This window comes from Bos taurus, chromosome 27, assembly GCF_002263795.3.
Source record: "Bos taurus isolate L1 Dominette 01449 registration number 42190680 breed Hereford chromosome 27, ARS-UCD2.0, whole genome shotgun sequence".
Taxonomy (NCBI): domain Eukaryota; kingdom Metazoa; phylum Chordata; class Mammalia; order Artiodactyla; family Bovidae; genus Bos; species Bos taurus.
The window spans coordinates 15,250,215-15,262,739 of NC_037354.1; positions in this window are offsets into that span (position 1 = coordinate 15,250,215).

The following is a 12,525-nucleotide window of genomic DNA, read 5'->3' on the forward strand; positions in this document are numbered from 1 at the left end:
CTGACCTTTTCCAGTCCTGTGGCCACTGCTGAGTTTTCCAAATTTGCTGGCATATTGAGTGCAGCACTTTCACAGAATCATCTTTCAGGATTTGAAATAGCTCAACTGGAATTCCATCACCTCCACTAGCTTTGTTCTTAGTGATGCTTTCTAAACCCCGCTTGACTTCACATTCCAAGATGTCTGGCTCTAGGTCAGTGATCATACCATCATGATTATCTGGGTTGTGAAGATCTTTTTTGTACAATTCTTCTGTGTATTCTTGCCATCTCTTCTTAATATCTTCTGTTTCTGTTAGGTCCATACCATTTCTGTCCTTTATCGAGCCCATCTTTGCATGAAATGTTCCTTTGGTATCTCCGATTTTCTTGAAGAGATCTCTAGTCTTTCCCATTCTGTTGTTTTCCTCTATTTCTTTGCATTGATCACTGAAGAAGGCTTTCTTGTCTCTTCTTGCTATTCTTTGGAACTTTGCATTCAGATGTTTATATCTTTCCTTTTCTGCTTTGCTTTCCATGTCTCTTCTTTTCACAGCTATTTGTAAGGCCTCCCCAGACAGCCATTTTGTTTTTTTGCATTTCTTTTCCATGGGGATGGTCTTGATCCCTGTCTCCTGTACAATGTCACGAACCTCATTCCATAGTTCATCAGGCACTCTATCTATCAGATCTAGGCCCTTAAATCTATTTCTCACTTCCACTGTATAATCATAAGGGATTTGATTTAGGTCATACCTGAATGGTCTAGTGGTTTTCCCTACTTTCTTCAACTGAAGTCTGAATTTGGCAATAAGGAGCTCATGGTCTGAGCCACAGTCAGCTCCTGGTCTTGTTTTTGCTGACTGTATAGAGCTTCTCCATCTTTGGCTGACAGAATGTGGTCCACTGGAGAAGGGAATGGTAAACCACCTCAGTATTCTTGCCTTGAGAACCCCATGAACAGTATGAAAAGGCAAAATGATAGAATACTAAAAGAGAAACTCCCCAGGTCAGTAGGTGCCCAATATGCTACTGGAGATCAGTGGAGAAATAACTCCAGAAAGAATGAAGGGGTGGAGCCAAAGCAAAAAGAATACCCAGCTGTGGATGTGACTGGTGATAGAAGCAAGGTCCGATGCTGTAAAGAGCAATATTGCATAGGAACCTGGAATGTCAGGTCCATGAATCAAGGCAAATTGGAAGTGGTCAAACAAGAGATGGCAAGAGTGAATGTCGACATTCTAGGAATCAGCGAACTGAAATGGACTGGAACAGGTGAATTTAACTCAGATGATCATTTTATCTACTACTGTGGGCAGGAATCCCTCAGAAGAAATGGAGTAGCCATCATGGTCAACAAAAGAGTCCGAAATGCAGCACTTGGATGCAATCTCAAAAACAACAGAATGATCTCTGTTCGTTTCCAAGGCAAACCATTCAATATCACAGTAATCCAAGTCTGTGCCCCAACCAGTCACGCTGAAGAAGCTGAAGTTGAACGGTTCTATGAAGACCTACAAGACCTTTTAGAACTAACACCCAAAAAAGATGTCCTTTTCATTATAGGGGATTGGAATGCAAAAGTAGGAAGTCAAGAAACACCTGGAGTAACAGGCAAATTTGGCCTTGGAATACAGAATGAAGCAGGGCAAAGACTAATAGAGTTTTGCCAAGAAAATGCACTGGTCATAACAAACACCCTCTTCCAACAACACAAGAGAAGACTCTATACATGGACATCACCAGATGGTCAACACCAAAATCAGATTCTAAACGGTAGATACTCATAAAACCTTCCCCCTCAGCGCCCATTTCCTTTGGAGATTATGAATCCTGCGGTCCTTTTGTTGTCACAGAAGAAATAATGCTTTTACAGTAGACATAATGTTTCTGTGGGGTTTTGCAAGGAAACAGTTCTTTGATCAACCTGAAAACATGGAGGACTGTCCAGTTCAATGGACAACAGTGGTATACACTGCTTTCCCTAAGGAGTTTCTGCTCTGGTGCATTCCTGGCAGGTTCACTATTTGAGCCTTCCAGCCATACATAAACTTTACTTAGAGTCCAGAGGGTTTGAAGAACTAAAGCTCCCAATTCACAACCACTACTGCTCTGACAAACCACAAATTCCTGGCATGTCACTGTAAGTGTCACTGTCAGCGCAGGGTGACAAAATGAAATGTATGCCCAAGAGAGCTCCTTTCAAAGTATTTAAATATGAATCACAGCCCTGTCTTCCAAACACAGTGCTAGCCAACCTAATAGAGGAATACTTCAAACAGTACGTTTGAAAGTGTGTTTTCTGCTTATTAGAGGAAAACTATAATTCCTGAAAAAAAGAAAATTCTATATCTGATTTTTGAACAAGCACTTGGAGAGATGGATAGATATATAGATGATGAGACATAAATAGATATGAATGGATGGACAGATGGAATAGGTGTGTTTGGAGTATGGTAGGCCCTAATGGGGCAAGGAGATCCAACCAGTCCATTTCACTCTCCCTAGGGGAGAGTGAAAAAGTTGGCTTAAAGCTCAACATTCAGAAAATGAAGATCATGGCATCTGGTCCCATCACTTTATGGAAAATAGATGGGGAAACAGTGGAAACAGTGTCAGACTTTATTTTTGGGGGCTCCAAAATCACTGCAGATGGTGACTGCAGCCATGAAATTAAAAGACGCTTACTCCTTGGAAGAAAAGTTATGACCAACCTAGATAGCATATTGAAAAGCACAGACATTACTTTGCCAACAAAGGTTCGTCTAATCAAGGCTATGGTTTTTCCTGTGGTCATGTATGGATGTGAGAGTTGGACTGTGAAGAAGGCTGAGCACCAAAGAATTGATGCTTTTGAACTGTGGTGTTGGAGAAGACTCTTGAGAGTCCCTTGGACTGCAAGGAGATCCAACCAGTCCATTCTGAAGGAGATCAGCCCTGGGATTTCTTTGGAAGGAATGATGCTGAAGCTGAAACTCCAGTACTTTGGCCACCTCATGCGAAGAGTTGACTCATTGGAAAAGACTCTGATGCTGGGAGGGATCGGGGGCAGGAGGAGAAGGGGACAACAGAGGATGAGATGGCTGGATGGCATCACTGACTTGATGGACGTGAATCTGAGTGAACTCCAAGAGTTGGTGATGGACAGGGAGGCCTGGCGTGCTGCGACTCATGGGGTCTCAAAGAGTTGGACATGACTAAGCGACTGAATTGAACTGAGGCCCTATGCTAAGTTGTGTCTGACTCTCTGAGACCCCATGGACTGTAGCCCACCAGGATCCTCTGTTCATGGGATTTCCCAGGCAAGAACACTGGAGTGGGTTGCCATTTCGTTTTCCAGGGAATCTTCCTAATCCAGGGATAGAACCTGCATCTTCCACACTGGCAGGTGGGTTCTTTACCATTGAGCCATCAGGGAAGCATCCAAGTAAGGACAATTATGTTGTTTTAAAAAAGGACCATTAAGTCTATGACATAATGTCTACAATGCAGTTAGTATGCTGCTTGGCTCCAGTGAACACTCGTCTATAATTATTAGTATTTTTGCTTCTTTGGAAAATCTTTGCATCTATTCTTTCCACCTGCAACCTTTACATTCTTATTTATCCTCCAAAAACCTAGCTGAGGCATCACTTTCTCCAGGACATATGTGAGCGTGTGCACACGTGCACACACACACACACAAACACATTTGTTGTTCAAGAGTATTTGTTGTTCCTAGGCTACCTGTGGTTCAGACTCAAGGCCTTTGCTGTGGCAGGTTTGTCTATGCATTTGGTCCTGTGGCCTGGCTTGGAGCTCCTTGACAGCACATACACAGTGTCTAGACACCTTCCAGCCCCATGCCTGGCACCTGATACATGTTTATATAGTTGAACTGATAAGTCACCTCTGGTAAACCGCTTCTCATTCCCTTAGGAGTAATCTTCCTTTCCTCTGGAGATGCGCCCACAGCTCTTCATAATGTTTCTGGTACAGGTCTTGTCACAGTTGTGATCGCATGCCTGTGTAATATGCACACATACGGACTGTGTCTTATTCAACGTTATATGACATGAAGCCCCTATGGTATGCCTGGTGGGTGGTAACAGGTAAGTTATCTACAAATACCTGTTAAATGCATGTGTTAAATGTATAATAAGAGCCTCAAATGTCCATTCCTCTTATACTCAGAAAGTATAAAAGGAAGGCAGATGGCAGGAATTGGCTTGGGTTAGGTAAGCCTGGAATAGGCCTGGGGAGGCCAACTTTTCAATTCTGGCTTTTTCACCAATTAACTGTGTGATTTGTCCTCCCGATTGGGCTTTACCTGTCTGGGCTTCATTGGTGTCAAGGTGGATGGGGCTTCCTTGGTGGCTCAGTAGTACAGAATCCACCTGGCAATTCAGGAGACACGAGTTTGATCCCTGATCTGGGAAGATGTCACGTGCCGTGGAGCAGCTAAGCCCGCGCGCTGCAGCTACTGAGACCTTGTGCCCTAGAGGCTGTGCTCCCCAACAAAAGAAGGCACAGCAGAGAGAAGCCTGCGCGCTGCAACAAACAGTAGCCCCCGCTTGCCGCAGCTAGAGAAAAGCCTGCACAGCAACAAATGCCCAGCATAGTCAAAAATAAATAATTTATTTTAAAGATACTCTGGACGTGTGAGATAATTCTGCTGTGCTGTGCTTAGTTGCTCAGAAAGTCAGACTCTTTGCTACCCCATGGACTGTGGCCTGCCAGGCTCCTCTGTCCATGGGATTTTCCAGGCAAGAATACCGGAGTGGGTAAGATAATTCTAATGTGGTCCACTCTACCTTTAAAGTTCTAGGACTTAGTTACTCTAAAGGTACATTGGAGTATGCATATAAAAGGCCTTCAGTATTAGGAAAAGGTATTTAAACTACTTATTGATTTATTCAATAGATATTTATTGAATGTTTTCTGTGTGTCAGGCATTGCTCAAGGTAGATTTCAGGGAAATAACAGTGAATAAGAAAAGTCTTGTTCACCGTATGAGAGCTTATATTCTAACAGGGAGGAGGCCAACAATAAAGAAACAGCTATAGCAATGTAAGGTGGCAATATGGACTATTAAAATTAAAACAATAGAAAACTAAAAATTGGGGATTGAGAATGAAAGGAGTGAGGTGCTCTCTACAAAGGCTGGGAGGGAAGGCCTCTAGAGGAAGTCAAAGAGAGTTAGAGCAGAGAGCCAGATGCACAGAGTCAGACAGGACTGAAGTGACTTAGCACACAGCACTCACATCACAGAAGGTGAAATTTGGGGTCTGGGGAAGGGAGGCCATGGAGATGGAGAGCCTTAGTCTGATTGCAGGAATGAGCACAGAAGGTTCCTGTTCTCCTGTTGTGGAAAGGAACAGCCAAATTCCTGTTAAAGATTCCTGCTCGGTATGTCCCTCTTCCCTTAAGCTAATTTTCTCTGCAATTCTGCAGCAGTGCAAACTCAATGACTAACCCATGATTTAGTTCCATAGGGCTTCCCTGGTGGCTCAGAAGGTATAAAGAATCAGCCTTCAATGTAGGAGATCTGAATTTGATCCTTGGGTCAGAAAGATCCCCTGGAGAAGGGAATGGCTACCCACTCCAGTATTCTTGCCTGGAGAATCCCATGGACAGAAGAGCCTGGTGGGCTACAGTCCATGGGGTCGCAAAGAGTCAGACACAACTCTGACTGAGCAACTAACACTTTCACTTAAGTTCCACGAGTGTTTGATTTCTCCTTCATCTTATCTGTGATCCAGCAGTGGAAGGCTATTTGTATGTTTTGTATGTTCTTAGTGGGAAGGGAGGGTTCTGCTTTGCTTGCTTCTGAGCGGGGCAGCATGGATGGTGAGGTGAGCCCAACACTACTGAGGTGGAGAGTGATGCTGTAGGGCTATTGTACCACCACTGGGAGAAGGCTGGGGGAAAGCGGAAGCAGAGGGGCAAAGCCTTGGCCTGCCTGTCTCTGGATCCCACATCTGTGGAGAGCTTTATAAACAGAGTCACTTTCTGTCTGGACTAGCCTAACTGAAGGCAGGTACACATTTAGATGACTGCCCCACCTGTTTCCATCCACCAGTTTGTCTGCTAAATTGAAGCACGTTTGTTAAATACGTATTAAATTGTTCTTGTGTGTGCTCAGTCTTGTCCAACTCTTCACGACCCCACGGACTGTAGCCCTTCAGGCTCCTCTGTCCATGGTATTTCAGCCCCCCCACCCCCCACCCCTGCCCCCGCAAGAATACTGGAATGGGTTGCCATTTTTTTCTTCAGGGGATATTCCTGATCCAGGGATCGAATTCTTGTCTCCTGTGTCTCTTGCATTGGCAGTGAGCTCATTTACTAGTGAGCCACCTAGGAAGCCCTTTAAAATGTTCTTACAGTCAAGTTTATTGGGCAATCATTTCCTTGTCTTTGTCAGAAGGATGGCAGTGGTTCACAGAATTTCTGGGAGCAGTGGCAGCAACACGTGGACCAAGTAGGAACAGTAGTATCAGTGAGACACCAAGGTGGCTTCTACCAAAGTGGTAGCAGTGATGGAGAAAGTGGATGTGTCTGGAATATGTTTTGCAGTAGAATCAATAAAGACTTGTTTCTTGATTGGGTAGGGTTGGGCTATTATTAATGGGGGAAATAAGAATACTTAAACTGATGAGGTTTTTGCCATAAACAACTGGGGGATCATGGTTCCATTTATTGAGACTAGAAGGACTTTGGCAGAAATGACTTTGGCAGAAAAAATAAATTAAAAAAAATTATCCTTTGGGGACTTCTCTGGGGGTCCAGTGGTTAGGGCTCCACACTTCCAATGCAGGGGCAAGGGTTCAATCCCTGATCTGGGAACAAAGATCCTCCTGTGCTGAGCAGTGCAGCCAAAAGTTAAAAAGAAGAAGAAGAAGAATTCCACTTTGGAGATGTTAAGTGTGAGAGGTCTATAACCCTTTTATGGCAGTCAGATGTACACTAGGGGAGTTCAGGACAGGAGATTCAAAGCTGAAAAATAAAGTTTCCAAATATCCAATTTCTTTCTCAGGTGTTAGGTTAAGGTAAGGAGGGGGAGGAAATCCTTCTTGGCTTCAGAGAAATGAGTTCAGTTCAGTTGCTCAGTCGTGTCTGACTCTTTGCGACCCCATAAATTGCAGCACGCCAGGCCTCCCTTCTGCTGCTGCTGCTGCTACTGTCACTTCAGTTGTGTCCAACTCTGTGTGACCCCATAGACATCAGCCCACCAGGCTCTCCTGCCCCTGGGATTCTCCAGGCAAGAACACTGTGTCCATCACCAACTCCCGGAGTTCACTCAGACTCACGTCCATCGAGTTAGTGATGCCATCCAGCCATCTCATCCTCTGTCGTCCCCTTCTCCTCCTGCCCCCAATCCCTCCCAGCATCAGAGTCTTTTCCAATGAGTCAACTCTTCGCATGAGGTGGCCAAAGTACTGGAGCTTCAGCTTTAGCATCATTCCTTCCAAAGAAATCCCAGGGCTGATCTCCTTCAGAATGGACTGGTTGGATCTCCTTGCAGTCCAAGGGACTCTCAAGAGTCTTCTCCAACACCACAGTTCAAAAGCATCAATTCTTTGGTGCTCAGCCTTCTTCACAGTCCAACTCTCACATCCATACATGACCACAGGAAAAACCATAGCCTTGACTAGGCGGACCTTTGTTGGCAAAGTAATGTCTCTGCTTTTGAATATGCTATCTAGGTTGGTCATAACTTTCCTTCCAAGGAGTAAGCATCTTAATTTCATGGCTGCAGTCACCATCTGCAGTGATTGGTCAGGGGCAGCAGCTGAGAGGAGCTACCCCCTGTCCGAGGTCAGGGGCGGAGGCCGGGAGGAGCTACCCGACGCCCCTACATCTGAGGCCAGGGGCGGCGGCTGGAAGAACCAACCAGTGGCTGCGCAGGCGCAGGAGGGCCTAGAGGAGCTATCCCACGTTGAAGGTCAGGAAGGGCAGCGGTGAGGAGATACCCCTCGTCCAAAGGTAAGGAGCAGCGGCTGCGCTTTGCTGGAGCAGCCGTGAAGAGATACCCCACGCCCAAGGTAAGAGAAACCCAAGTAAGACGGTAGGTGTTGCAAGAGGGCATCAGAGGGCAGACACACTGAAACCATACTCACAGAAAACTAGTCAATCTAATCACACTAGGACCACAGCCTTGTCTAACTCAGTGAAACTAAGCCAGGCCCGTGGGGCCACCCAAGACGGGTGGGTCATGGTGGAGAGGGCTGACAGAATGTGGTCCACTGGAGAAGGGAATGGCAAACCACTTCAGTATTCTTGCCTTGAGAACCCCATGAACAGTATGAAAAGGCAAAATGATAGGATGCTGAAAGAGGAACTCCCCAGGTCAGTAGGTGCCCAATATGCTACTGGAGATCAGTGGAGAAATAACTCCAAACAGAATGAAGGGATGGAGCCAGAGCAAAAACAATACCCAGCTGTGGAGTGACTGGTGATAGAAGCAAGGTCCAATGCTATAAAGAGCAATATTGCATAGGAACCTGGAATGTCAGGTCCATGAATCAAGGCAAATTGGAAGTGGTCAAACAAGAAATGGCAAGAGTGAATGTCAACATTCTAGGAATCAGTGAACTAAAGTGGACTGGAATGGGTGAATTTAACTCAGGTGACCATTGTATCTACTACTGTGGGCAGGAATCCCTCAGAAGAAATGGAGTAGCCATCATGGTCAACAAAAGAGTCCGAAATGCAGCACTTAGATGCAATCTCAAACATGACAGAATGATCTCTGTTCGTTTCCAAGAGAAATGAGTAACTAGTGTCTATTTGTTAATTTATATTTTCATTTGTTCCTTGAATATCTGAGTCCTTTTCAATGCTATTGTGTTGAATTCTATGGTTACAAGGGTAATTAGATGAGCAAAAATAGATACAATCACTGCCTTCACTGAACATGACACCTAGAACAGCACTGTGCAACATAATCTGAGTTTCTTACATAAGCTTAAATTTTCTAGTAGCCACATTAAAAATGTAAAAAGAAATAGAAGAAATTAACTTTAATAATATATGTTATTTAATCCAATATGTCCTCAAGGAAATGGCAACCCAGTCCAGTATTCTTGCTTGGAAAGTCCCATGGACAGACTGTAGCCTGGCGGGCTACAGTCCATGGGGTTGCAAAAAGTTGGACATGACCAAGTGGCTGAGCATGCATTGTCATTTCAACACGTAATCAATATCAGAACTATTAATGAGATATTTTACTGTTTTCATTAGGTGTTCAAAATCCATTGTGTATTTTTCCCATTCAGCTCATCTCAGTTCCGACTAATCACGTTTCAAGCACTCAGTAGTCACGTGTGGCTGGTGGACGGCTCAGATCTAGAGGGTGTTGTACACCTTTGCCCATTGATATGCAAACCCCATCCTTCTGCCTACCGATCATTTCAGGATATTGGGGCCATCTGGAGCTCCAGGATGCTGTAAAATAGCAAAAAAAAAAAAAAAAAAAAAGTGGACCCTCTGAGGATCATGGCCCCTGAGCAAAGCCATCAGTTCATGCTGCCTAAAGTAAGGAATTCGCCTGTAATGCAGGAGACTTGCTGGAGGCACAGATTTGATCCTTGGGTCGGGAAGATCACCTAGAGAAGGAAATGGCAGCCCACTCCAGTATTATTGCCTGGAAAATCCCAGGGACAGAGGAGCCTGGTGGGCCACAGTCCACAGGGTCACCAGAGTTGGACATGACTGAGCAGCTAAATAACAAAGGGCCGGCAGTGGCAGCCTGATAACACTGGTACTGTCGTTCCACATTCTGGTATCCAGCTGCGCCCAGCCACACCTAGATTAATTAGTAACCCACCGGAGGATAATTGCTGTGTGCTCTTAAAATGGCAGCATGCGAAGTAAATCAGAAAAAGAAAAACAAATATCATGTATTAACGCATATATATGGAATCTAGAAAAAATGGTACTTGTGAACCTGTTTGCAGGTCAGGAATGGAGACACACACATAGAGAACAGACCTGTGGACACAGTGGGGGAGGGAGGAGGTGGGATGAATTGAGAGAGTAGTATTGAAACATACACATTATCATATGTAAAATAGACAGCTAATGGAAGCTGTTGTATAACACAGGGAGGTCAATGCGGTACTCTGTGACAACCTAGAGGGTGGATGGGCTGGCAGGGAAGGTTCAAGAGGGAGGGGACATATGCATATGTATCGCTGATTCACATTTTCATATAGCAGAAGCCAACACAACATTATAAAGCAATTATCCTCCAATTAAAAATAAATTTTTAAAAATGTAAATAAAATAAAATGGCAACATTGACATTATGGTAAATATGTTTACTGGCAAGGTTAAAAAAAAAAAGTCAGTTTTCAGTAAATCAAGCTATCTCAACCCCAGTCTCCATGGACCATCTCCCTTGTCATGTGTCCCTGACACGCGGTGGTGACTCCATTAGGTGGTATTTCTCCTCTGAACCCCAGCACGTGGCCATGCAGGGCTCAGTGTGTGTTCAGCAGGCGAACGCCGGAAAGGTAAGCTTGTTCTGTGACTCAGGCAATGAAAGCATGTAGGATTGTTTTCTAAATCGGTTATTTCTTCAAATGACAGATACAGGCAAAGACGAATGCCTTCTCTGACATCTTCCTCTCAGGAGGTATCAACACAGGTATTTCTTTAATAAGCATGCCTCACAGCTGGTTGCCTCTTCCCTATCACATGCAGTTCTGCAGCTTCTGAAACCCAAGAGAGGTGCTGAAGCTCAAACAGAGAGACAGGCTTCATGGGGAGGACTGCTGCTTAGGAAAAGCACTTCTCCTTACTGAAGGCTGCCCGTGCAGACATGCCTGAGGCAGTGGCCATTTCCCTGCTTAAGTTTTCCCCTGAACATTCCATGTCTCAGGACAGATCCAGCCCAGTGTGGGCAAACGCGTTGAAAATTACTCAGGCGTTTCTTTTTTTTTTTTGTCTTTTTGGTTCATCTGCTGTTTCACTAGAATCTGAACACTAGTTCCGCACCTTCCCCCCCACCACCACCCTCCTGCCAGCTTCCTAAACCTGAAGATGTGGCTCGAAGGGGCATCAGCAACAAAAGACTGAGAAAGGCTGTGATAAGCCCAGTCCTTCGAGAAGCGGCCTCCAGGGACTGATCAAGGAGCCAGAGGAAGTGGGCCTGCCATCAGTCTTGAGTAAAAGAGAAGGAGGAAGATGGGATAAATTCTTCAAATGAAGGAACGCTGGGCAAGGTCAAAGGGAGCCTGAGACAGAACCACCAGCCAGCCAGAGGAGTTCCACGTCTCCCAGGAAGGGCCTGTTCCTAGGGCCCCTGCCACCCTCAGTCATTGGCAGGGAGCTGCCTGTAGGGCGGTTGGCCTCAACCAAGGCAGAGAGAGAGATCAGAGCAGCAGCTGGTAACCCGGACCAGCGATGCCTCTGGTCACTGGAGGTCTGGGAGGTGCACCCCGTGACCGCTTCCAGGGCCAGGTCCAGTTTCTCTCATGAACAAGCTGTGTGGGCCCTGCTTGGTTCATACATGGAGCAAGCGCCACATGATACGGGGGGCTATCCCTGGAGCCGGCGCTGAGGTCCCAGGTCAAGTTCCCGACCATCACTTATTAGCTATGTGATCTTAGAGGGGTCACCGGGCCTCTCTGAGCCTGGGCTTCTTGATTTTAAACCAATACCTGTCTTGCAGGGTTGTGGTTAAGGAAATGAGTGTGTGTGGGTGAGAGTGCTTTGTATGTTGATACAAATGCTGAATGTCCGTGTCATAATAAAATCAATAACGTGCAGTCATTAAAGACTAATGACAGGAAGTCTGGAATTTTGCTCTAAGGAAAGTCTGTGGCAATGAGAGAGACTTGCCCACCTTTGTGGTTACGTTTGTGGAGCATAGCTCGCTAGCCCAGTATGCAGGCTCCACAGAGTCCCCATCACTTAATGGATGCCAGTCCCTAGACTACGTTCTAGGCAGATATTTATGAAAATTTGAAAATGCACAAAGACTGGGGAAGATGATGAGTGTTCTCAGAAAGGCCTAACATTGTACAGAAGGTGGCTCTTCTGCAGCTCCTGAGTAATTCACGGTGGAGGCTAATTCACCGTGAGTCACTGGTAGCTGCCTACTGCTTCCTTGCTTTCTTTCCTCTCTGCCATCTAAGATGAGGAAGACGCTGGGGACAAAAAAGCTGTCTGAGTGAAAGGTCATCTGGCATTTTTATCCTAGGGCAACATAGATATTTGAAAGGCTGGGGCGCTACCTCTTAGAGCCCCCAGGGTGAGAGCACAGGCATAAGCGGTGGCTAAGAGGTCTCTCTAGAGACTCGGATTCCAGGGCAGACTTGTTCACTGTGAAGGATTCTAGAAGATGGGGAGAGAGAAACTGGAAGAAAAGGCTGAAAATATTCTGTGGGTTTATCTCCAAATAGTTGAGGGATTCAGAACTGTATAGATTTTATTCTATGGAATAAAAAAAGCAGTGAAGTAGATCATCTGATATTGGAATCCAGGCTTCTAATGTTAGCTCTGTAAATCAAATTAGACATTGGACTGGTAGCAATCAGGTAGCCAAAGGTGGAGACTGAAC